The sequence below is a fragment of the Marmota flaviventris genome, chromosome 6 (genome assembly GCF_047511675.1).
Source record: "Marmota flaviventris isolate mMarFla1 chromosome 6, mMarFla1.hap1, whole genome shotgun sequence".
In the NCBI taxonomy this organism is placed as follows: domain Eukaryota; kingdom Metazoa; phylum Chordata; class Mammalia; order Rodentia; family Sciuridae; genus Marmota; species Marmota flaviventris.
This window is the reverse complement of record NC_092503.1, coordinates 14527631-14554840: the sequence shown is the minus strand read 5'-3', so window position 1 is coordinate 14554840 and position 27210 is coordinate 14527631. Positions and strand designations below refer to the sequence as shown.

General features: G+C 37.7%; 1 protein-coding gene and 1 long non-coding RNA gene across 3 annotated transcripts in view; one reads left to right on the top strand and one right to left on the bottom strand.

Moving 5' to 3' along the window:
• Nucleotides 1-1801: 1801 nt before the first annotated feature.
• On the bottom strand, nt 1802-4732 carry LOC114095956 (uncharacterized). The gene is made up of 2 exons (XR_003583334.3): nt 4626-4732; nt 1802-1942 (listed from the first exon to the last, which is right to left on the bottom strand). It is a non-coding gene; the product is annotated as an uncharacterized lncRNA (long non-coding RNA).
• Esr1 (estrogen receptor 1) overlaps nt 4451-27210 on the top strand; it is a 387036-nt gene continuing 364276 nt past the window's right edge. Inside the window, exon 1 of one of the 2 annotated variants that reach the window (XM_071612909.1) lies at nt 4451-4534. The gene's annotated coding sequence lies outside the window, so the exon portion shown is untranslated. Of the gene's footprint in view, nt 4535-13079; nt 13156-27210 lie in introns of those variants that run through there. The other variant, XM_071612910.1, reaches the window with a different exon arrangement.

The following is a 27210-nucleotide window of genomic DNA, read 5'->3' as shown; positions in this document are numbered from 1 at the left end:
GAGCAATGTCGGGCAACCAGGGAGGGCTCCAGGGAGAAGGTGCTCTTTGCCATGAACCTTGAAGAAGTAATGCGGTTACAACTGAGCTGAATGGAGAATAGGCTGAGATCAAGGCCACAGGGGCTCAGAGTGTGAGGCTGGTGAGAGGGCTGGGGTCAGATGAGTCACAGGGACCCAGTGAGTGGTTTGTACTTCATTTGATTTAGAGTGACTTGGTGAGGGTGATTAAAGAGGGAAGTAATCTGGTGAAGCTGCGTTCCGTGGGTTAGCAGCGGGAGAGGCTGGCGGCAATCAGACCCTTTAGGATGTTATTCAGTCAAGTCCTCCAGAGCTGACGAGGACCTGAGGGTGGGGGAGGGGCCCAGAAGATCTGAAGGCTGGAGGTATTTTGAAAATGGTGTCTGAAATCCCTAGAGTGTCTGAGTCTGGGTGAATATAGGAGAAAAACTGTTAACCACACAACAGTTTTCTCAGGTTGTTGCTCATTTTACAGCCTGCAGCCCTTTAAGACTCTTCACTTCTTTAGTGCTGGGTGAATAAGAATGTGCTGCAGAACTGGCCTCAGTGCAGAATGTCACTGTGGGCTCTCAGGAGCCACCAGTATTGACGGGCCATGGCTGTCCACGCTGATGCACATCAAAGGCAGCAAAAGGGCAGGGCCCATTGCCCCTGATTCTCTGTGGCTACTATTTCCTAGATTTCATTCCTTCTTTTTTTTTTTTTTTAACAGGGGTACTCAACCACTGAGCCACACCCCCAGCCCTATTTTCTTTTCTTATTTTGAGACAGGGTCTCGCTAAATTGCTTAGAGCCCCACTAAGTTGCGGAGGCTGGCTTTGAACCTGCAGTCCTCCTGCCTCAGCCTCCCAGTCACTAGGATTATGGGCATGCACCACTGCACTGGCTCATCTGGTTCTTGATTCCTGTTCTTATATGGGTCAAGGCTTCCCTCTGATCTCATTTGTTTACAGCTGTTTCCCTCCCATAAAGCCGTGTCTTCTGTCACTGTGATTCTGGTGTCTGGGCAAGCTGGGCAGCTGAACTTGATCACAGATTCTGTGCTGTATGTAAAAACCGTTCTTCTCTGACTTTGGCTCCTTGTTCTCAGGTGAAATTTATGGATTCTCCTTTCCTGTCAGAAATAGACCTTAGCAGTTGAAAATATACTAGTGGGAGGGCCACTGATCTCAGACGGACTTATCTGATGGACTTACCACTGATCACAGATGAGCCTGCTCATCTCAGCTGGCTGGTTTTCTCTGTCATTGTACAACTTTACTTACTAGGGGTCTTTGCTTCCTATGTTCTCCATTCCATCCCAAGACGTTCCCTGTGAGGCTCATACCACCCTGTAGGTTTCCAAATTCATACTCCTGAGAACCTCAACATGATTGGCCAAGTCCATCTTGTTAGGTTGTGTTCTAGGTCACTGCCCAGACTGCAGATTGGCTGTCCAGCTAGTGGTAGTCAGATTGTGGGGGGACGTGGAGTCCAAGGGTGTCTGCTTGGTTGTCTGGGCAATAGGAGTAGAGGGCAGGGCAATTTCCCCTGTGAAGATGGCTAGATGGGTGGTCAGGTACTGATTGATGCCTCCAGGCTAGGACAGTTCAATTCTTGTTGCTCTTCAGGAAGAAAACCAGAAATTTGAAGCGGCTTTTATAGTGTGATGGAATTGAGACGGTCTTGGAGTACTGCCCACAGTGGAAGCATCTAATAAGGACAAATGGAGACTATGGGCAATTACCTATGTATCTGAGTCCCAAGCTCTGCTATCATCTGGGGTGTCTGACCAAAGCACACATTCCAAGCCATAAACCTGATTTTTTTTATTTTAGCCTAAATCAACCAGATCACAGCAAGATTTTGCTTGAATGACCCAGACAGATTGCATCAATTTTCTGCTTCACTTTACTTGTGGAAACCAGGCTGTTAGTGGCTACTTCTGGAATGGGAGAAGGTATCAAAAAAAAAAAAAAAAAAAAGAAAGAAAGAAAGAAAAGAAAAAAGAAAAAAACATGAAGGTTATAACCTGTTTTTAGAATTTCATTGTTCAGTGTTCCTTAATAAACCACATGACTCTATAACATATACACGATATGTTTATGTTGGCCCACTTTAGTTTTTAGTAAAGATAGTGTGGATAGCATGATTTTGATGAAAATGACTCTTCCTTTTAAAAGTGTGCATGAGGGAATCAGGCATGATATTGCTCTTTGAATTATACTTCTGAGATTTAATTTGTCCTGTGTTTGTTTCTATGATGCTGTATTACAGTGCTTCATTTAACTTGTTCTTTCTGGGTTTTTTTTTTTTTTTCATTACCAACTCTTAATAGTGGTGAATACAGTTTATGATTCTTCATTTTAAAATGATTCTTCCTTAATCTCAAGGGAAGTTTTTTTTTTCTATAAGAAAGCACAGAGTATTTTAAAACATTGTTAGTCTAAGCACACATTTTTATTTTTAGTGAACTCATTAGGATGATAAACATCAAAATGGTCAAAATAAACTTTCTATATCAACCTGATTAAATTGTTTTTGATTTGCTGATGAAACTTCACTGTCTCCTCAGGACACATAGAACCTGAGTGTTCTCATAGTGTGAGATCCTGTGTTGGTTCAGATGCTACAGGGGAGTGTTGAAGGTGTGAGGTGAGGTTTGAGCTGGACTGCCCACATTTGAGCCCTCCTGCCAGCTGGTATGGGTACTTAAGCTTATTATCTCGTGGTCTCCACATCTGTGTTTTGGTAGAACCTACATCACTATGAAAGTGCTTAGAATTCCTGTATTTATATGCCCAGGAGACATTTGCTATTATTTTGATTCTCTTCCACTCAAGAAAGCATATACTGAAATGTAAGTGAATATCAATAATACTCTTTTAAGGGTAAGTAATCTAATTTATATTTTATGTGACGTTTACACTATTTATTCATATTTTCTAAAAAAGGAAATAATCTATAATCAGTTTAGAATCAGTTGAGTGTCCTATTTTTAAGAACTGTTGCTCTCTGAATTTCCTTCTCTATATTGATGCGCACAACTGATTTTAGCAGGAAACTAAATGCTGTTTGAAAAGCAAAATTCATCCATTCTTGCTAAAAAATAATGAAAGGATTTAATTAAATTAGAAAAAATATTTTGCTTTTAAGACATTTAAACTGCTCAAAACATTTAAAGTTTACTTTCCCCCAGAAATCATAAACAACAATAAACAGCTAACAAAGTTCCTGCACTGCTTAGTATACATGATTATCTCTCATGTAAGTGAATCTTGTTAACATTTTATGTTTGTGAAACTAAATCAAATACTTTGCATCTTAACCAAAATGTTCCCTGCTCTCCATGTTTTGGAAAAGTTAACCTCAGAGAAGTTTGCTCATTCAAATTATTTATGGACTAATTCACAAATATAGAGAAGATGGAAGACAGTGAAGATTATTTATTTAAAAAATGTTTAAAGCATTGATTCTGAGAGTTTCCCTTTTCCTTTCTTCCCTAAGTCATTTCTGAGATGGCCCTCCTCTTGCGGGTGGCCTTTGGCTGGGAGACCAAGAGGTGCAAGTAGCCAGAGAGAGGCCCCTCCTCCTCCCTTCATCGGTCACTGCTCAACTTCCGGAAAACCAGCCTTACTCAGACTTTCAGAGTAGAAAAAGCTAATATGTATTTTAAAAAACCCTTTGGAGTACATGCTACATTAACCTACAGCAGATTTTTATAAGCTTTTAAAATTTTAAAAAATTTAATATTATTTAAAAACTCATTTTCTACTTTAGAATGCTTGTCTCTGTGTTAAAAACAAACAAACAACAAACAAAAACCCTATGAACTTGTAAACTATTTCAGGAAAGTGCCAGGATCATAGGACAGAAGAAGGAGTTCAAAGTCAGAGGAGCTAAACCTGTGCAGGTTACAAAGTCAGGAAGGTCATTAATCAGTGACACAAAGTGCGGAGCAGAAAGAGAAAGTTACCAAGACCACGATCACAGGTGTGTCCTCTGTCCTGCTTTTAGCTGTGGTTAATTTTGGATGAACAAAATTGTTCAAAATGTGCTGAATGAAAGCTTTATTTACTTCTTTCCCCCCAATTTGTCTAGACTTCAAGTTTTATTATGAGTAAACAGAAAATGGGCTGGATTACATAAAAAGAGAGAGAGAGAGAGAGACAGAGAGAGAGAGAGAAGAAAAGAAATAAGTTTGGGTGGATCAACACATGACTTTCCCCATGTTAAACATCTATCAAAACGGAAGTGCTGAGAAAGTTAGAATCAGGCCTGGATGGAAGGCCACCGCCGCCTTTATTATTTGAAGGAGAGTTTCCAATCCCAGTCAAATGGTGGTGCTAGTTCTTTATTCTTGAGTTTCTGCATTTCCTAATTTCATGGTCACAACAGCCTCAGAACGGCTTCTACCAAAACTGAAAATGCAGGCTCCCTGCTCAGCAGCTCTGTGACGGGCAGCAAAGGTTAAGGCCCCTTCTGCTGCCCTCTCTAGCACAAGAAGACAGTCTCTGAGTGACTTTCTTCTCCTCAAGTAGGTACTCCTATTTCTTCTCAATTGATCATTTTTTTCTTTTTGCTAGAATGCGCTACCGTGTTCAAGCAGGGTATAACTCAGAGCTTACCTCTCCTGTGAAACGCTGTTCCTTTTTCTCTCACTGCTCCAGGGGTATTTTGCAAAGTTCCTAGAAAGTCTTAGCATGATGTTAGCATGTTAATCTGAACTTGGTAGTGGAAATTCACTTTGGGAGTAAGATTCAGCTGAGTCACAGGGCAACCCGACTGCCTCTCCTCTGTACAGCACTGACAGGCTCCCTGCCCGCCCCAGATAACTGTATATTTATTGGATCCGGCTCTAGCCATGAGATACTGTATGGCTGAAATGTGTTGCAATTTTAGAAGTTCATGATTGATCTTGGACTAGCCTGAACACTAACTGTTTCCTTACTCTCTGTTTGGTGCTATAACTTATGTGAGTTTGAACTAAGCAATCGGAATAAGCCATTATTTGTTTTCCTGAAGGCAGAGTTTTTTTTTGAAAAGCTGCGTGAGGTAGCAAGATGAGATTGAGACTCTGTGTCTTGTTTTGCCCCATGATTTTAGGCAAGTTCGTTTGAGTCCTGTGGTTCCAGTTTTCTCTATCTGAACACTACCACTAATGACTTTTTGCAGCAGGGTGGTGTGCACATTAACTACAGCACCACATGTAGCCTGTTGCTCACATAATGACGTGGTGGTCACAAAAGATAGGACAGGATACTTTCATTTTGGTTAAAGGAATGCTACACGTTTCAGGAAATGTTTTAAGTTGTAAGATTTATTCTGGGTTATGAAGCTAACCAGTTTTCGTTTTCTTTTACATGTACATAGAAGCCAACATGATTAATATTTTTTTTTATAATTACTTAATAGAAGAGTTGGCTTTATCAGGGATTGTGATCATTGGTACTGATTCCTATTCAAAGTGCCAGATTTTGAATGACTATGGGTCAGATCTAATAGGCTTACAGAGTACCTTCAAGTAGAAGGTTGTTGGGAAACTTATCTGGTTTTGATATGATACATATATATTTATTTTTTACACATATAAAATATATTTATTTATTAATGTTGAGAGTGAACTTAGGAGAGAGAACCAGGTAGAAATATTTAAACTAAATCATAGAATGCATGGAAAAACCAAAAAAAAAAAAAAAAAAAAAGTAGGATAGGAACTGAGATCTTGGATTCAGAGCCATTTCTATTCTTTAAAATGCCTTCCCATTTATTAAAAGCAAACGTTTGCTCTGGTCTTATTAATGTTCTATGAAGTGTGCCTATAAGAACTTGGGATGCATGGACATAGTATTATTACTAACAGGTTGGATACAATAGTGTACAAGTTGTTAGATTTTCAAGAAAATTAGAAACAAAAATAATGTAGGTATGAGAGACAGAGCATGCAGGAAAAAAAAGCAAATTTCTGAATATGAATATAAGGATTATATTTACTAGTAGGATATTTTTTTCAGGCTCTTGGAGATATTTGTTTCATTTCATAACTGGTGACAGTCAAGGAAAGGCATAAAGTTCTGTACTTAAACTTAAAATGAGAACAAAGCCAAACAACTACCTTTTATTTCAGTGAGGCCTGTGTCTCTCATTCAGTTTAGCATTCAGAGCTAGTGCCCTCTACCTTTCCCCTAATACTCTAAAGCGACCTGCACTGTAACCACGACACCAGGTAGCTGCTGAACATTCTTAACCTGGTTGTCTGCAGGGCTTCTCTGAGTATTTTGTCTGTTTCCATTTAGCTCAGTTGGTCAGAACAAATGCTGGGACTGAGGCTCATTGGTTGAAGTTTTGTTTGATCTGAATGGAGAAAAGCTCTGCTCCATGGTTGTAGCTAGCTCCAAGGAAAAAGAGGGATTAACTCTGAGAAGACCATCACATTGCTGGTAAGGGAAAAAAAAAGACTCACACCCACACTTCATCCATGATGGGTGAGTTATGGTCCTGCCCATCCACTTCTACCAGGGCTGGGTCTCTGTCATTAATCCCTAAGAAAGAAACACCACCTGTGAGGCTTCTGCCAAGAGTCTAATAAGGTGCCATTTTAAAAGACACTTTACAGGTGGCTCTTGCTGAAGATGATAGTGATAAAGGTGCTTGCCTTTTGGGCAGCATCCCAATAGGTTACCTCTGGGCCATTCCCCCTGGACTAGGACAGCAAAACCTTGCACAACTGTGAGTTTGTGGTTCTTTCCAAGGAGTATAAATTTTTTCTCTCTGAAAGTCTGTGGCTGTTTTATTAGAGTTTGAAGAGGCTTGCACTATTCATTTGCCCCTAAAAATAATTCTATACAGATTGTTTTCAGCTCAGGTTTTCTATAACAGATAAATCTTTAGTGAAGTTTCAAATACAAATAAATATGATATGACTAATTCCAAGACTTAGTTATATGAATTTCTACCTGTGCAATTCAGGCAGATTATTTCACCTCTGCACTCAAGTTTTTCATCTGCAATGTAGGGGACTAAGAGTAGCCACCAGGTATAATTTAATGGAAAAAATGAGATTAAACCACTTTTTAAACTACTTGCAGTATTCAAGTGATAGAAACACAACACAAGAAAGTAACTTTAATTCCAAGCCAAGTACAGTGCCTGGTGCTCAATAAATGTTGGTGAATAAATGAATCGAACTCCAGGTTAGTCCCATGACTGCTAGCAGTTGATATCCATCTGATCATAACCAGGGACTTACCCTGAAAAATAACGGGTGGTCAGTTCATCCTGCTGAGAAAGCCACCTACTAAAGAACTGGTGCTTTTGTATTAAGCACAAAGTGTTGAAACAGCAGGCCCAGAAACTGCCAATGTCCTTCTGGCTCTTATTCCCATTATTTCTGTCCTTTGGGACCACAGGATGGTCACATTCCTTTGCGATAAGAAAGGCAGCAAGGAGTATCTTGCTGAGATATCAATACTTTGTTATAAATTTCTTTATACTTATTTTCACATTATAAGAAATATTTTGAGAGATGGGGTGGATGAAGTTCAGTGGTACAGCACAACAAGGCTTCCCCTTCTCCCCCCCAAAAAGAAGAAAAAGAACAAATATGTTGCTTTTTTTGGGCAAAATCTTAGTTCATGTATGCATAGCATGTTAAATTTCTAATTCAATATGGTATCAGAGAACTGAAATAGACTCTCCCTTCTGACCCCACATATATTTAGGGCCCATGATGGTTAGTAATAATAGCAATTACATTAGCACTTACTGTTTGGGGAGCTCTTATTTTGCATGATACTTTTTATAAGTATATCATGTTTCATCCTCACACCAACCCCAGGTCATAAACAGTAACATGATTCTCAATGTACAAATGAGGAAACTGAGGCTTTGCAAGTTAGTGATTTGTCTCGTATTATAAAGCTTTGTAAATGGCAAACCTAGCTCTGGAAGATAAACTCATCTAATCCCAAAGTTCATATTCTCAGCTATTACTTGAAATAATATTCATTTCTCAAGTCTCTGTTCAATATGAACTTTGCCTTGGAGAAGCAGGCTGAGCTCAGAGAAGACGTTATGCCCTCTCTAAGGCTTACTATCTTCGTCTGTAAAATGGGAATCATGATGTTGGATTTAACAGAAGTTTTGTGGCTACTGATGAGAATTCAATGTAATAATAACTGTAAAAGAACATTGTGAAAAGTTCACTTTATTCAAATATAAATTTGTTACTGCCAGTAATACAATTATGCACAAATTATGACTGAGTTTACGTGTAACATTTTGTCACCAGGTAAGTGAGCATAGCCTGGGTGTGGTGCTGGGAACTGGGTAGGAGAGGCAGGTCATTTTGTGCATGTGAAGCACTGACAGTGAGTGCATCAGTGCAAGTGTGGGTTGGGAGAGTCCTGGCTCCCCAAGCGCGTGACAAAACATGCGTATGAGCAGGGGCAGGAGGGAGGTGGTTGTGGAGGAAGATGGCGACCTTCTCCCTGGTCGACCCTTGCAGACTTGGGGAATGCTCTCTAATTTATTTGGAGAAAACAAATGCCTAGGAACTTCCCTGGCTCGCTGTTGTAAGAGTCGTTGAAGACTCTTATTGGCTGTACACATGGAATGGTGTTGTCCCAAGCTTTCAGGAGCTTAATCTGGCTTTGGTCTCCTACTTGAAATTAAAGTTGTCATCAACATTTTTTTTTTTTGTGCTTTCCTGCTAAGAATGGGTGTAAGTGGGCACAATCTTCCACCTATCTTTCTTGTTGCCTTGGAGATAATGTCCAGGACCTTCGTGGTTACTGCCAATCATAAGGGGGAAGAGACAGACCACGACAAGATGACCAGTCCAGGGAGCTTGTGAAGTTAAGCAACTGATGTCATGATTCCAGCTCTTCACTGGCAAAGTAGAGTGCCACTGGGTTTTTGATGTTTCTTTTTCCTTGGATCTCATTAAACTTCCATCTTCTCAAATGGAGAGCAGCGGAGTTCCTAATATGCAGCTCCTTCCCCAAAAAGGTTCTTCTGAAAATGGGTGATCTGCATTTCTTTTTTCTTCTTCTGGTGGTTCTGGGGATAGAATCCAGGGCTCCTTGCATGGTAGGCAAGCACGCTACCACTGAGCTATCTCCCCAGCCCAGTGATGGGGATTCTTTTTTCTTTTCAAATTCAGTTTAGATTCTATTTATTTATTTGCTTCATTCTTTTTAGTTATAGGTTATAATAGAGTCCATTTTGATATAAGTATATAAGCATGGAATATACCATGTTCTAATTAGGACCTCGGTTTTGTGGATATACACAATGTTGAGATTCACTGTGGTGTATTCATATATGTACATAGGAAAGTTATGTCAGATTCATTCTACTGTCTTTCCATACTCCCTTCTCTTTATTTCTCTTTGTCTAATCCAGTGAATTTTTATGCCCCCTGCCCTTATTGTGGGTTAGCTTCCACATATCAGAGAAAACATTCTACCTTTGGTTTTTCAGGGTTGGCTTATTTCACTTAGCATGATAGACTTCAGATCCATCCATTTACTGGAAAATTTCATAAAGTCATTCTTATTCATGGCAGATTAATACTCCATTGTGTATATATATCACAATTTCCTCATCCATTCATCTATTGAAGGGCACTTAGTTTGGCTCCATAGCTTAGTAATTGTGAATTGTGCTGCTATAAACATATATGTGGCTGTGTCACTTTAGGATGCTGATTTTTAAGTTCTTTGAATATATACTGAGGAGTGGGATAGCTGGATCAAATGGTGGTTCCATTCCAAGTTTCTGAGAAATCTCTGTATTACTTTCCAGAGTGGTTGCACTACTTTGCAGTCCTACCACAATGTATGAGTGTACCCTTTCTCCCACATTCTCACCAACATTTATTGTTGTTTGTATTCTTGATAATTGCCATTCTGAATGGAGTGAGATGAAATCTTAGAGTGGTTTTGATTTGCATTTCTCTAATTGCTAGAGATGTTGAACATTTTTCCATATTTTTGTTGATAGCTCATTTCTTCTTTAGAGAAGACTCTATTTAGTTCTTTTTGCCCATTTATTGGTTGGATTATTTGATTTTTTTGTGATTGAATTTTTTGTTGAAGAGGCTGTCTTTTCTTCAATGTAAGTTTTGGTGCCTTTGTCTAGTATGAGGTAACTATCTCTGTGGGTTTGTCTCTGTGTCTTCTATTCTGTTCCATTGGAGTTCTTGCCTGTTTTGGTGCCAATACCATGCTTTTTGTTGTTGTTATTATAGGTCTATAGTATATTTAAAACCTGGAATTGTGATGCTTTCTGCTTTGCTTTTCTCACTAAGGATTGCTTTGGTTCTTCTAGGTCTCTTATTTTTCCACATGGATTTCAAAACTTTTTTTTTTCCTATTTCTATGAAGAACATCATTGGAATTTTAATGGGAATTGCATTAAATCTGTATACAGCTTTTGGTAGTATGGACATTTTGACAATATTAATTCTGGCCACCCAAGAACATGGGAGAAGTGATCTGCATTTCTGAGACCCATCTTCCTTCTGCTATTCTTAGAAATGGTCTCACTGGGATATTTCCTTTCAGGAGACACCAAGAAATCCAGCAGCAACTTTGAATTTATCTGACAGAGAGTAAATCAAGAATTATTTTCTAAAAACCATGCAAAAAAGGGCCTAATAAAGATGATAGCATCATATTTAATAATTCATTTTAATATCTTTTTATTTATTTAGTTTTTGGTTCTGGGTATTAAATCCAGGGGTGCTTAACTATTGAGCCACATCCTTAGACTTTTAGAAATTTTATTTAAAAATGTTGACACAGGATCTAAATATGTTGCTTTGGGCTGGGGATGTGGCTCAAGCGGTAGGGCGCTCGCCTGCCATGCTTGTGGCCCAGGTTCGATCCTCAGCACCACATACAAACAATGATGTTGTGTCCGCCAAAAACTAAAAAATAAATATTAAAAAATTCTGTCTCTCTCTCTCTTTAAAAAAAATATGTTGCTTAAGGCCTTGCTAAGTGTCATTTTAATATCTTTTACTTTAAAGCTATGGGATAAACATACACAGACATGTACACACACACACACACACACACACATTTCAATAAGGAATTTTAGAAGTTCTACTTGCATTGAGTTTTACTACAGAATATTTAAGGATTAAGGTTATTCAGAGCCAAATATAATTTAATTCAATCCAATTTAATTTTTTTTCCCTAATTTTGCCTAGGAAATGAGTAGTTGCTACAGGGCCCCATTGTGGCTCATTAAACTTTGTCCTAGAGACCCTCTCCTAACAGAACAAAATTGTCTTGGGTACAGTGCTGGTGATTGCACATCGGTGCCTGGGAAGAGCCTGCTACACACTGGTGTCAGGGGCATGATTGTGTTTGATTGAGCCTGACATTTCTTTGATCCCTAGACATTCTCTACTAGGTATGGTCAGCTGGGCACTGGGTATAATGTATGACTATTAGCTAACAATTGTAATATATCCTTTCTATCATAATGTCAGGTAACAGTAGAGGAGAATGTGATAAGTGCTTTGAGAGTGATGAGCTCTGTGGGGGAGTGTGAAGAGAAGAGAGGAAGTTATTTCCAGTTGGCAAAGGGTGGTTAGGGGTGATTTCAGGTAGGAAGTGACATATGACCCTGACCTTGAACTATGGGCAATGTTTCCACAGGAAGATGTAAGGAAAGGACAGAAAATAAGCAAAGCAAAGGCTTTGGGGAATCATTAGCAGTTTGACAGAAATATAGTTAGGACACGTGCAGGGAGGCAGCAGGAGATAATCTAGGAATGGAGAGTTCAATGTCATTTTGAGGACTTGGACTTCATTATGTAAGCATTAAAGATTTTGGTATAGGCTTATAATGAAATAATGCCTCAACCTTAGGAAAACACTGTATAGATGGAAGTGTTCAGGTGATAAGTGAGAACATCAATTTGGAGGTGATTTGAATAGTTCAAGAGAGGTGAACTATTAATTTAAGTGGAACAACCTAAATTGAACAATTTAATAAATCTTTTAGGACTTGTTTTTTTGAATCAGGACTGTTTATGGTTGTAAAGAAGATTTTGTTCCAAAAGTGACTAGTGGAGAAAGAAGTGAGAGTCAAAAGGTCTTACTTTGCCACTGAGGTGCTTAGCAAACAGTGGCAGGCTCTGAGCTGTGTCTCTGTAACTGTAAAATGGGACTGATAACTGCTGGGCACCCATCAAAGCACTATACTAGTGGTACCCTGGAGACCAAGTAATGGACCTTTGTGAAGTGCCACACTTCATATGTGTGAAATACTATCTACTTAGAATATTTTTATAGGACAATTATTTTATTTGGACAAAAAATAGATTCATTAGGAAATAGTTCATATCTCTATAGTAGTTGTACTACTACTACTACTACTACTAGTACTACTACTGTCAGTCTCTCTAAGATTACTCTTTTAATCTTATTGTGATTAATAGGATCATCCCAATTTTTGCATATACTTATTAAATAGATACTCTTCATTGGGCACTGAGAATTTTGACTTTCGAGGCCTCATTTTGCTCACAAAACAGACACAGGGGTTGGACTAGGGAAACTGCATGGTCTCTGTGATTTCACCATTTGGTAATTCTGTGGTTCTGGTGTTCAGTTACCTACAATTAGAACAGTGAGTTGAGATACCATCATAAACACAATCAAACTGATAGGCATCTGTCTGGGAGTAAGAGACAGATGTGCCACTGTCCCATAGACTCAGGGTTCTAGTTGGAAAGGAAGACTGATTTGTCTTTCCTCTGCCAAAATGCTGTGCCTTATGGGAATGGGGAGCTGAGTCCAGGTATTGTGGGTAGAAGAAAGGGGGAAGGTTGGGTTTGCTGTCTTCCTTTTTTCTCTTATATAAAAGGAAGGGGAAATAATTATGAAAAGAAAAATGGCAAAGAACAGTCTGGGGTGGGGGTTGATAGAAAAGGCCAAGTGCACTCAATAATCTAATTTCAGTTATAATAAATCTCCAGGGCTGATGCTTCACTCCTGAGAGTGCTCAGTGGCTAACACTTGGCTTTTGTATTTGGGCAGAGATGAACAGAGAGAAGGTGATACTGCACCACTCAGCAGGAAGAACATTACTCATACTGGTTGGATGGTCTTTTCCTCTAGCTCACCCAGCCTGCACAAAGTAAGCACACAGGTACTTTAAATCTAGTTTGGAACAAAAAAAGATTCATAGAAAAATGTTTTCTAGGAAACGAAAAGTCAAAAAATAAAGGTCTGTTTACGGTGGCATTCATGTTGCATAAGCTGTATTAAAGTAGATGAGTATTAATCATTTAGAGCAGTTAACAAATTATTCACATTTGGACTATGCAGGGACCTCATTTCACTTCTTTCTCACCATCTGGATTCTGTCCATTTCACTCCTCCCTCAGCACTTGGAATAGAAACGAAATTTCAATGTGCCAAATTTCTACTTATTAGAAGCTATAGTAATATGTTCAGTAGGGAAAGGGATTTATACTGTTATGTAGAAGGAGAGTTTGGGATGATCTAAGGCTTTGGTTTGTTGTTGATATTGCTAGAATCCACTACCATCAATGTTTGATAATTGGGCGCACTAGAGAAATTTATAGATGTACAAAAGTGTAACAAACATTGGGTGCACTTGACTTCTTTATCCAGCTCTTTAGTTCTAAATTTATTGTTAGTTTTATTTATCAAACCAATTCTCAGAGGAGTGGTATTTGCTGTGGCCACAAGGAAACATCTGTGAGCTTAAACCTTAGAGGCAAAAAGCCAGTTAGAACATTTGGCATAATGAAGCTCAGATTGTAGAAGAGAAAAATTAATCAAGGAAACCCTCAAAACTATTGAGACTACACTAAAGAAAAGTGTCTTATCACTGATACACTGAAGAACCAAGTTCACATTAATTAAGAAATGTCAGAATCCATCATGAATCAAGGAGGAATGTCATACTCTGGTAAATTTGGAAATTGATGTTAATCTGACTGCCAGGATTTATGGTAGATTATATAATGGAATCCTGAGTTCTAAGAGATCAAAGGAAAATTCTGGCTCTTCCTTCATCCATTCTCTTAGGTCAAGCCTACCCAGCCAAAAGCCAAATGGAGAGTTGAGCAATTATCTGAAGTGGGCAGTAGAGACGGCCAAACCAGATAATGCATGATCAGAAAGTCATTGCAGAGGGAAAATGTGGACTGAAAATAGGGTAGGAGTGAGTGTGGAATGTCAAGCAATTTGGTCAGTATCCACAGTCCAAATTTACTGAATAACAGCCAATGCCTTCTTCATGTCGTTGTTTAGAATGAGACTGAAGGACAAGGGGAAAAACAAAGTCACTACTGAGGCTGTTGCAAGTTTGTGCAGATTTTTCTCCATATCTGTGTTATTATCTGTGACATGTCTAATCCTGAGTATTTCCAGGGATCGGATTTCACTGTTCTAGACTAGTGGGTTGAAGTGGTGGAGGAAACTGACTTATGTTCTTTTACAGTTTTGACGAATATTGTATTTAATTAGTCTTTTTACCCTCCACAGTGCATGCTGGTGAATTTTCCATTGAAAACTTTGATGCTCTCTTGCCTTTCTCATTTCCTCATATGGCCATTTTTATATATTCTTAATTTTAATAGAAACTGAGAAGGAAGAATATAAGTCTGCTAGAAGTGGATTGCATTGCTTTTGGTTAAAAAAAAAAAAAAAGGAAGAAAGAAAAAAAAAAACCTACCAAAGTCTCAGAATCAGTGTGGTATTTTTAAAATTTGATGTAAAAACCATAAGCTACTCACTTTGAGCAGATGTTTCCCAGCTCTAAATTATCACTATCCATCATCATCCCTGTGTCTGTCAGTGTGAACTTGCTAATTGTAAAAATTCTTTTATTCAATGTCACATTTGTTATTTTTTTAATTGAGAAAAAGTTCATAAATTAAGTTTACTGTTGCTTAGAATTAGGAAAAGACACAGGCACACTCATATTTCAGATGGAAAAACAAAGTTAAGAAATTAAACAAGTTTTTTTTCCTCACATTATCGTGTTTTGTACATGTGAAGTCATGATACAGCATTTTAGAAACAAACAAATAAACAAACAAAAATAAAACTGATGACGTACTTTTCAATAGCTTAAGTTGATGTTTAAAACCCATAGGAAAAAATGCCCTGTGGCATTTTTGGAGCACTGCAAGGAATTCTATTGAAATACCTTGTAATAAAGTAAAAATTCAAAAATGGTGTAAATAAGGATTAAGAAAGTCATATAAGTGATGAGATAAAACTGTGTAGGAAATGACATTGCTAATTCCTCACTTGCTGATTCTCTGGTAAAACCACACAGCCATCACAGGTGACTATACTGGACATATGCTTTGAGATGCTGTGGACCGGGAGGTTTTGTTCTAATGACAAAATGAATGTACAGAAATAAAATTCATTCCCTGAACCTGAATTGAGATAGTAGGTTATGGCCTACGTATAAATGAATCAAAACGACTAATTACATCATTGGTAAATAGCTCATGCCTTACTTAGTTCTGTAGAAACTATGGTTGAGGAACTTGATCGTTGCAGATAAGGGAGACATTGATTCTTCAGTGCCGTGGATAAGGGAGACTACTTTTATTTTTAATCACCTTGCTTTATTTAAGTGGGGGATAAAATCAAAATTCATAAAGGAAATCTTTGGAAATCACTCATATTATGAAACTGTCCCACTCTGTTATAAAACAAAAGGAAGAAGAAAACCAAGAAGATGTAAGCACAAAAATGTCTTTATACTCTTCAGGACTGCAGTACCAAATCTCAGCACAGCTCTTTACCAAGAAGGATGTAGATACAAATGTCAATGGAACTACCATCAAAATAGGAGATCATATTAGTTTCCCTTTCTGTCTTTCAGCTTCTTCCATGGATATATAAAATATAATTGGACTCTTAGTTTGGGGAATGACTTTTCATTTAATTTCTTTGATTATTGAGCAACTATTGCCAGCGGCTTAGCATATACTTGCTCTCTGCGGAGCACTGGAGTGTGTTTCTTGAGTTGAAGTGAAGGATACAATCTATGAACTACCACCATTAAAAAAATACCCCACAAGTACTGTGTAGTTGAAATTTCTTTACTTGTTATCAGGGAGGTTGACCAACTTATCTACAATGTTCAATATTTCATTCTATATATAGAAAACACTACTTAAAAAAATCTTTTAAGTATCATTTTTTTCTCTAATAGCTTTATCATAGCCGTTAGCAAGTAAAACATTTCCTTATTGGAATTTCACAACTTCCTTTTTGTCTTGCCAGTTGTATGATGTTAATTAGACGCAAAATGTGAGTTTGCATTTAACCCTGAAATCAGAGAACGTCTTCAGAATGTAGTCTTTATATAATCAGTTTCTACCTAAAACCAGAGACATGACTCTTACATTCTTATTAGTTAGGAATCTTCCTGTGGAATTTAATTATTCAAAAGTGACAAATGGCAGTTTCTAAGGGGAAAAAAATTGTTTAGGTGGACAAGCAGACTTTTTTTTTTTTTTTGTATTGTGACTACCAAATAATCAGATCATTTAAATTTAAAATTTAAAGAGAAAATAAATTACTGATCTCCAAGTCCTTTCTCATTTCCTCCATAAAACATTTTAGAACCAGTTCAGAACCTCTTGGAAAGCCATACCTATATTCTAATGAAAGGTGTCACCATTGCGTAAAGCCAGCTTGAGAAGCTGTATATTTATTTTGTAGTACATGAATCCAGTAGCAGGCATGTGATATAAAATGTTAAAATCCCTTTTTATTTGTAAATTCCATGCAATCCTTCAAAATGATTAAAAGCCCAAGAAGTCTGAGTCAACTTAATAATATGCAAGGTTTGTTTTTATGTAACGTGCCCACATTGCAAGGGAGGTGTGGGGTGTGGACCTAGCTCTGTCTGCCAATCAGCTATAGAGGCCAGAACTTAACCTGACCTCTCTAGGGTCCAAAGTGGCATATTTTACTCAGAGAGATGACCTAATTGTAGAACTAGCAGTTTTGGTGAAGTATTTCAGGAAAGTTTTTGATTAGACCTTGTATAAGAAATGAAGGGTTACTAGGCAAAGACTTTCTTTGGTGACTAATCAAATGTTAAATAATATTAACAATTCCAGGCTTAGTCACTGTCCTCACAAGTGCTGTGGAACTGGTTAGGCTGGTCTTCCCAAGAGGCTGGAGATGATCAACTGTCCCCAGGCACGCAAAGCCCTCTGAACCTTGTCTACAAGAACAAGGCTGACTGCAGGCTATGTAGAAGCTCCCACCCCCCAAACTGCTCTGGCTTATGAATCTAAGAGAGTTATGGTTCTAATACCTCTATTAAGAGTCTGAGCAACTGCAAATCAACCCTCATGTGAATCACAGCAGAGCCAGGGGCATGGCTGCTGTAGCTTCTCACTTCCAAGAAGACAGCGAATGCCTGGAGCTATTTGCCAACCCGGTGCAGACGGGTTGATTTTGGACAGCAAGGGGAAAGACAATGGAAAAAAGAAAAAGAAAAAAAAAAAAGAACAAGATTTTAACAAACAAATGAATCCTCTATCTGGCTCGGGGTTAAAACACCAGGAGAACCAGTGCAAATCTTGGGAGTTTGGATCCCACATCATTTTCAATATATTGTCCTATGTCCTCTCTCCCTTTCTGTTTCCACTAGCTCCACGGGTCTCTTGCATTTTTCTTTCTACTTTGAGGTCCCGGTTCTGAAGTTGATTATTCTACAAAGGTCTAAGGTTGCTATTGTTATGACTTTGATAGAGGTTTGAAACAAAACCGTCAGTCTTCTAGCTGGCATGGAGCTCAGGGCTCATGGTGTTCCTCCCCAAGGAACTGCGACACCTAGGTGGCACGCCAGAATCGTTCTTTCCCATGCCGGTTGCTCTTCCATTTACAAACCACCCAGAACAGAAGTGTTTCTCCCATTCTCAAACGTATTTGGCTCTATTAACATGAAATGTTGGTTTTCAGTACAAAGAACCTGAAGGCTAAAAAAGGAGATACATAAAGCGCTAGGTTATGGGGCACCTGCATGTGGGTTTCCCCACGAGCACTCTTGAAAGTCCTGTGTCTTTCATGGTCTAATTTTTTCATTCCTGGGGTCAGTGAGTTCAGTCAAGTGGTTAATATAATGACAGTAATAACAGTTATACATTGTTTTCTGGTGCTTGGTGCTTTATAGAGATAGCTCATTTGGTCCTTTTAATATCTCTAGGAGTAGGTGTCTATACACCCACTTTCCCAGGCAAGCAAAGGAAAGCCAAATCAAGTAATTTCCTGAAGATGACCTCACTATATGTGGTATAACAAGACTGGAATAGAGGATCTTGGCCACTGTAAGCATGGGTTTCCAGGTTACGAAGGCAGGCAAAAGACATTGATCATGGAGGATATAGAGAAAGTGTAATGAAAAGGAAAAGTCTTCTCCCAGTAGGATCCCATCGTCCATTTGAAATGAGAGCTCAGATTTCTTTGTGAATTGGTATTTGTGTCCCCACTGAATAGATGGACAGATGCCTATGATTTCTTATTTTTATATGTTTGGAGCTCATCTATTCAAGTCGAGAACTCTGTGTGTTTACAGACCAGGCCATGGACAATGGATTTTTATTTTTTTATCATTTGGAGTACATTGTTCTGCCTATAAATAATACCTAATGAGGCCAACTGATTATATATATCTGGACAAACTTGACTTATTAAAAAAGACAACATGCAAGATTAGCTAACCAGTCATTAAGCTCAATCCTCATTCTAACTTCAGTTAGTGAAAATGTGTCACTGGATTTTGTCCCAAAATAGACAGTGGAAGAGGTCTCTTCTTGACCAGATCTTTTTTTTGCTTCCTAATTATATTTGATGTAGATGAATGGTAAATATGATTTGGGGGATTCAGGAAATATGAACTAAAGATGAAAAGAGATGGCTCAAATGTGCATAGGATGGCAGAGGGAGTGGGATCCACAACACTGGTGAATCACACCTGAATAATATAGGACTGACTGCAATGTAACAATGCACTCAACGATTATGTCACTTCATCCTCTATTTGGAGCAACTTCATTATCTATTTGGGGCATATTACTTCTCTGCTATATTCTCGTTGGTATCTATTTACTGGGATTTCTTCTAGTTTTGATTCTATCTCATTGCTTTAATCTGTCTCTAAGTAAATTAGAAGGCAATAAATAATATATATATATGTATATATATACACACACACACACACACAATTCTTGTCTTTATGTCCACCATCTAGTCAGAAGTTATATGTATACAGCAAGTAGAAATCTTAGTCATCTGGAATTCCATGATTCCAGAAAAATGTGGACATCTGAAGCTGGAATCAGTTATGAACACACATATCCATATCCATGTCTACATTTTTCTTCCCATGGCAACATTTAGCTATTGTTTTGACACATATTTAAATAATAATATAATATTATCTGTCAAAGTATAGATGACATTTTGTTGCTATTGAGCATCCAAAAGTTCTACAGAGCAATTTTGGGATTTTTGCTCAGCTCAAACATGCAGAACACATTTCTTCAAACTACATTTACAACAAGGGAAACCAGCTAATGTGCTTCAAAGAAATTCACCATGTTTCTGTTGATCTTTCTTCAATCCTGGAGCACCACAGGAAAATGATATATCAGGGAATCCTTGTTCTCATCACCCAGGAAGCAAGTGTCCTTCCCAGGGATGGGAGGAAGGAGAGGGAGGGCAGGACCACGCTTCACAGGTTACTGTGTACCTTGTTGTCCTGTCTGGTCCTTTCAGGGTAGATTTCCTGGGATAAGAACAAAGCTTATTGGTTGTCCTTGCTCTGCACAAGAGCACACCAGGTCCCTAGTACTGTCTTGTTTGCTTTCCCACACTGGCTCTGCCTCATGTTTCAGCTGAAATTCTTTCCATGCAGGAGGAGAAATGAGAGAAAAAATGGAGGAAGTGTCTCTAGTTTTGAGCCCTCTGTCCAATCTACAGGCATCTGTTTTAACTAGAGGGCTGGAGAAGTGAATGGTGAATGCTGTTGAGCAGAGTTAACATGAGAAGCACGTTTGGAATCATGGAAGTTCTTCTCTGCAGCCTCCGCAGAGAGACCTGGAAACGTGAGGGTTTACAGGGTCCCAGGCTGTAAGGTTATCTGAGACAGGCCTATTGTGGTCATCGAGGGGCTTCTGTGCTTCCACTCTTAACCAACGATGTGGATGTGTGAGACTTGTATTTAGGTGACTGAGAGTCTTTCTCATGCTGAAGGAGCACTGGAGGAAGGTTATGCCTCAACATTTAGAATTGACTGGAAGTGTCGTCCTTCATTTTAAAAGGAAATCATGACCTTTCTTATGCTTCCATTTAAAAGTGGTATTGTGTTTTTTTCATATTGTAGACTGCCTGTTTATTTTAGCAAGTTTAGACAAGAGTAAACATGTAGGTAGAAATAACCTATATTCTCATAGGCACATTTTCATTTAGTCTTTTTGAGCAAATATATATATATATATATATATATATATTGAATAACATGAAAAGATTCCATAGTGTAATGTTAATAAAATTCAAGATGAAACAATTTCCTTTTATAATACACATATATAATACACACATACATATTATAGATGTGTAACATGTATGTATGCACACATATAGGTATGCATTTTGCAGATTGAGGTTATGTTTAGCCTTAATATTAGAATTTATTTAAATACTTATAAAGTTTAAAAAGTATTGTTGTCTACATTTTTATTCCCTTAATATAAATTCCTAAATGTGAAAATAGAATGTTAAAGGGGAAAGCTGTTTTTAAGGGTTTAAAGGAGTATTTTCAGATCTCTTTTTCTTTCTCTTTAAAAATTACTGCATTGCAGAAACTCTCTCTCAAAATTCCAAGTGAAAATCATCTATAATTCCATCTAGAAATCGAGTCACTATTTTGTCTGTCACCTTGTCTACGAATTTACTCTATTCCTGGATCTTTCCAATAATAGATAGGATTTATTTTCTGCATTTTCTTTGGTTACTGTGCCTTGCATATGTTCTATTATGCCACAGTCTCTTTTTGGTCTGCCCTCCTTCTTTCGTTTCTCTTTGCTTCATCCATCCTACTTCTGAGAAACCAGCACATACAGCTTGATGTGCATCCACTAGTCTTATCTCACACAACCCTATACAAATGTGCACACTGATATTCAGAGGAATAGTCTCCATTTGTCTTCACGTGTGGCATCAAGCTGCATATACAGAGTGTGTGTGAGTGTGTACACAGGTGCACGTGTGCATATTGCTCTGTACCTTGGTTTTCTCTTTGCAATGCATTTTGGAAGTCCTGAGAACTGTACTCGTATCTTGTTCTTTTCAATAGTTGCATGAGGTAAGAATTTGCTAAAATTTATTCAAGCAATCGTCTTTCATTAGTTATTCTGTCATGAAAAGTTCTCAACACATAAAAAGTGCTGTCACTACAAATATTCTTAGACACATATTCTTAACTATTGGTGGTTTTATTTTTATGGTGTAATTCCCAGAAGTAGGACTGCTGGTTCAAAGGGTATGTGTATTTTTAAATTTTAATGGTTTTTTCCACATTATTTTCTAAAAATATAACAAATCATAGTCCCACTAGGAATGTTTGAGAGTATTGTTTTCCTTTAGCATTCCTGTTTCTTCACTTTCTAATTTTTGCTAGTCTAATGAGTAAATTGATAACCCTCCCCACCTTTTTTTATTTTTTATTTTTGTAGTACTGGGGATTGAACCTGGGGCCTTGCACATGCTGGGAAAGCCCTCTACCACTGAGCCTCATTCCCAGTCCTAATTTCCACTTTTTGGATGTCTAACGACGTTGAACATCTTTCCTCATTATTGTTAGTCTTTTTGACCTATATAGTTGCTTTTATTTATTTATAAATGCTCTTATATTTATATTATAGATTAAAAAATTGCCAGATAAACTTGCATCTCTTTATTATGAGCAACATGGTATTTTGAACCATATATATATATATACACACACACACACACACACACACACAGTGGAATGGTGAAATATAGCTAATTAATATATGCATTATCTCACAAAGTTATTCCTGTAGTGAGAACACTTAAAATATACCCTCTTAGCACTTTTTTTGAGAATTCAATATGTAGTTACTAGCTATAGTAATTTTGTTGTCTAATAGAGCTCTTGAACTTGTTCCACCTATCTAATGAAATTTGGTAACTTTTAACCAGCATCTACCCAACTATCCTAAGCCCTGATTACCACCATTCTACTCTATTTCTATGAGAAGAACTAAAACATTCCACATGAGAGAGATCACGTAGGATTTGTCTTTCTGTGCCTGGCTTATTTCACTTAGCATAATGTCCTCCAGGTTCATCCATGTATGATAGGGGTTTCTTCCTTTTTAGGGTGAATAGTCTTCTATTATGCAGTATCTCTATCAATTCATCCATCAGTGGACACTTAGGTTGATCTTAGCTATTGCAAATAATGCTGCAGTAGATGTTGGGGTACAGATAAACCCTTAGACATAATGATTTTAGTTTTTTTTTCTATGTAGACATAGTAGTGGGATTGCTGCATCATATGGCAGTTCTTTTTTAATTTTCAAGGGAACTCATATACTGTTTTTCATAATAGCTATACTAATTTACATTCCTATAAAGAGTGTACTACTTTGTTACTATTTTCCCCCCTTTGGATAATAGTCATTTTAACAGTTGTGATCAAATGCCTTCTTGTGGTTTTAATTTTCATTTTTCTAGTAATTAGTGATGTTCAACAAATTTTCCTATAGATTTTTTTGTCCCATCAGTTGCTATATCTTTCCCCATCAAAAATTTATCCTTTGATTTTATTTTTGTAGTTTGTCTGTCACAAAATTTTCAAAGTAATTTTATGAAATTCAGTGTGCTTCTCTTCCTCTACAGATTCTGGATCTCCTTACTTTAAAATATCTTCTCACCTCTTCTTTTCTTACAATTTCTTCTAAAAATTCTATTTATCTTTTTCCATTTTTAACATTAGCAATTTTTACATCTGAAATTGTTTGTGTGTCTAAAAGTGTGAGGTTCAATTGTATTTTTTAAAATTTGAATAGTCTATAATTTAAGCATCACATATGACATAAACTTTTTTCAATAAATAAAATTTTACTAGTATCTCTTTAAAAATTCTTTTCTCTAGTCCACTGGTATATTTTTATATTGCTTTGATCACAATAGATATATAATGTATTTTAACATATGTAAACTTTGATGCCCTCACTCATGATTATCCATAACTTTTGGTGTCATTTTCAATGATTATTCTTCTATATGAATTGAATTTTGTATGCAACTTTATTTAAAGAGACCATAAATAGAAGCAAAGTAGTTTTGTTTGTTGCTGCAATTAACAGCAACAATTTTCAGTAGTTGACTGCTTTGTGATATTATCTTCTTATCCAAGAACATAGTATACCTTTTCATTGTTTAGCTCTTACATTGAGTTCCTTCGTAGGATTCTCTTTATATTGTTCTTGTATCTTCCTAGTTGTGCTTCCTGTTAGAGTAAAAATAATCCTGTAAGAGAAAAAACTAGAAGGAAATACATCAAACTATTAACATTAGCTGATCCTGGTGGTGGGCGTTACAAAACTTTTGCTTCTTCTTCCACTTTTCTGTATTGATGATGCATTCTTTTTATAGTGTAAGAAATTAGTAACACCTATTTTTCAGATGTATGAGAACTGTAATTTCACCTGGCATTCTTTTGTCATCTCATTGGATCAGTGGATCTCAAGCAGGACAGGTCCTGGGGAGTGGGGAGAAGCTCTTTGGTGTTGTGTGTACAAGTTGAGACATTTTCCTTATTAGTCATCACCTTAACTATAGCTGACAGCTGGCATCTAGTAGCACTCAGTGAACATCTGATGAATAAGTGAATGAATGTCATAAACTATTGTAAGAAAATGTTATAATACTGTGAATTTGGAAAAGAAACCCAGTGTATTGTTTTCATAATATGAAATGGGAAAATAAAATTCAATAAAAGTGTCTCACTGGTTGGTGAGAATCTACAAAAGATACATCTCTTCTATGAATCAGAAATAAGAAATTGTCCCAAGGAAGCCAGTTCTCTTCAGAGAGTTCTGTCTGGAAGATGGAGCTTGAGATTTATCTATGGAGAGGGATGAAAAACACTGGATTAAGTTACAATCGGTTGTCATTGTATCATCCTAAAACTTCAGCACTTAGCACAGAGACTAACTCCGATTAAACTCGCAAACAGTGTTGGCAAATTAAGTAGACAATGTTGAATTATGTCTGATGATCAAAGAATTGAGCTTTTCATTTTGAAAACATGCATAAGATCTGCCTTTCTACCTATTACTGAAATTGTATTAATGGGAAAAATCAGACAAGGACTGGGAGAAAAACTTCACATCTGTCTTTTGCCAATGGGCTGAATGCAGAGGTGATGGAGTGGATTTACTAGGCATATGACTGGAAATAGGTTATGGTGCCCCAGCAAGTCCTTGTTGCTTGCTGACAATTAGTAGTGTCTGTTTAAATCATGCAGTTTTATTGGGCCTTAAAACCATCTTTTGGTTAGTTTCAGTTTCAGCAAGAGAGAAAGGAGCGCAGGGGAACACGGAAGGCTGTCACCGTCCAGATCTAAGCTTTATTCTGCCTTTTTATTTATTTATTTTTTTAGATAAGTGCCCTCATCACTTCTTCCTCCTCTTCATCTCCTCTAGTCATTTTCCTCCCTCCTTCTCTCTTGTCTTAGCTCTTCTTTTCTTCCTCTGTATCTTCAGGGTTTGGAAAAAGTCAGTAATGAGGGGGGAAAGAAGAAGAACGCCCCTGCCACCCCCAGGCTTGCTGGTTCCTCATCCCTTCCTGGAGCTCTGCCCTCACCTCCAGAGCTGGATTCAATTCAGCTGGCAGTCTTCATTCATTCATACCCAAAACGTTGAGCTCCTACTGTATCGAGGTCGTGTTCTGGATGCTCTGCACAGACCCAATCTTGTCCCTCTGGAGCTTACATTTTATGGTGGAGGCAGACAGGTGATACTGAGATAATGTATAAGGCAAAGATCTTAAGAGATGGTCACTGCTGCAGGAAAGAACAGAAAAGTAGACCAAGGTGAGGTGGATTGCCTATCCCAGTGGGAGGGTGCAGCTAGATGGTCATGATAAGCCTCCCTGAGAAAGGAACATGTGAGCAAAGACATGAAGGAGGTGAGGGAGTGAGACATGGATGTCTGGGGAAGAAATTTCCAGAAAGAATTAAGAGCCCGTCCTAAGCCTCAGGGCAGGATCCTTGCTTTGTGATTGGAGAGTCATGGAGGTCAGTGTGTCTGGAGCCCAGTCAAGGAGAAAACTTGGAAGGTCAAGGAGTAGCTGTGGCAGGTGAACTTATTTCTTTAGGGGAGTTCAAAGGGTAATTCTTTGGATAGATTTAAATGATAAGTATCTCAAATTCATTCTGATTTTATTGTACAATCACTTTCATGTGAATACTTGATTGGCAAGCAGACTGTGATCAGAACTCTAGGACAATTTTATTTGCAATTTTCTCTTTTTTTATTCACCAATAGAGAAGGGAGTTATTTATTTTTTAAACATTAAATGTTTTTATTTTTTATTTGTTCTTTTTAGACAGACATGACAGTAGAGTGTATTTTGACATAGTACACAAACATGGACTATAACTTCCCATTCTGGTGGTTGTACACAATGTGGAGTTACACTGGTGGTGTATTCATATATGAGCATAGGAAAGTTATGTCCAATTCATTCCACTGTCTTTTCTATGCCCATCCTGCATCCTAAATCAAGTACTTTGGTTCCTTCTAACATTAACAAGAAATGCATAAATATACTTGGTAGTAAAAAGAAATAAATGAATATACTCAGTGGTATCTTGAATATACTCCTACCTTGGTTGCTCTTAGAGAAACTTACTATAAATTTCTGCAGCTATCCCCCCTCCCTTCCCTTCATTCCCCTTTGTCTAATCCAACGAACTTCTTTCCTCTCCACCTCTTAATGTGTGTTAGCGTCCACATGTCAGAGAGAACATTTGGCCTTTGGGTTTTTGGGATTGGATTATTTTGCTTAACATGATAGTCTCCTGATTCACCCATTTACTGGCAAATGTCATAATTTCATTTTTTTCTTATGGCTGAGTAGTACTCTGATATCTATCTATCTATCTATCTATCTATCTATCTATCTATCTATCTATCTATCTCACATTTTATCCATTCATCTACTGAAGGACACCTAGGTTGGTTCCATGGCTTAGCTACTGTGAATTGAGCTGCTGTAAACATTGATGTGGGTGTGTCACTGAAGTATGCTGATTTTAACTCCTTTGGGTATAAACTAAGGAGTGAGGTAACTGGGTCAAATGGTGGTTCCATTCCACGTTTTCTGAGGAATCTTCATACTGCTTTTCAGAGTGGTTGCACTAATTTGCAGTCCCATCAGCAATTTATGAGTGTGCCTTTTCCCCTACATCTTCACTGACATTTATTGTTACTTGTATTCTTGCCATTCTGACTGGAGATGGAATGTCAGTGTAGTTTTTATTTGCATTTCTCTAATTGCTAGAGATGTGGAATGTATTTTCATATACTTGTTGACCAGTCATATTTCTTCTGTGACATGCCTGTTCAGTTCCTTTGCCCAGTTAATGACTGGGCTCTCTGGTTAATTTTTTTTGTGTTATGTTTTTTGAGTTCTTTGTATATTCTGGAGATCAATGTTGGAGATCAATGCTCTATCTGAGGTGCAGATGGCAAAGATTGTAGAGAAGGGATTCATAAAGGAGCTACAGATTTCTGTAGTAAGTTTCTCTAAGGGCAACCAAGATAAGAGTATATTCAAGATACCACTGAGGATATTTATTTATTTCTTTTTACTACCAAGTATATTTATGCATTTCTTGTTAACATTAGAAGGATCAGAAGTACTTGACTTAGGCTGCAGGATTGTTTAGAAATGTGACTCCACTGGTTAAATATCTAAACTGTAGCTCTCAGGGAGAATGCAAGGTCAAAACTAGTGGTTGATAACAAAAACGAGGGCAGAATGTTTTGAAATGTCATGCCTTGGGTAATCCACTGACAGTTGTTTTTTTTTCTTTTGGTGAACCCAAGGGTACAAGATAATCAATGTTGCCAATATTTTA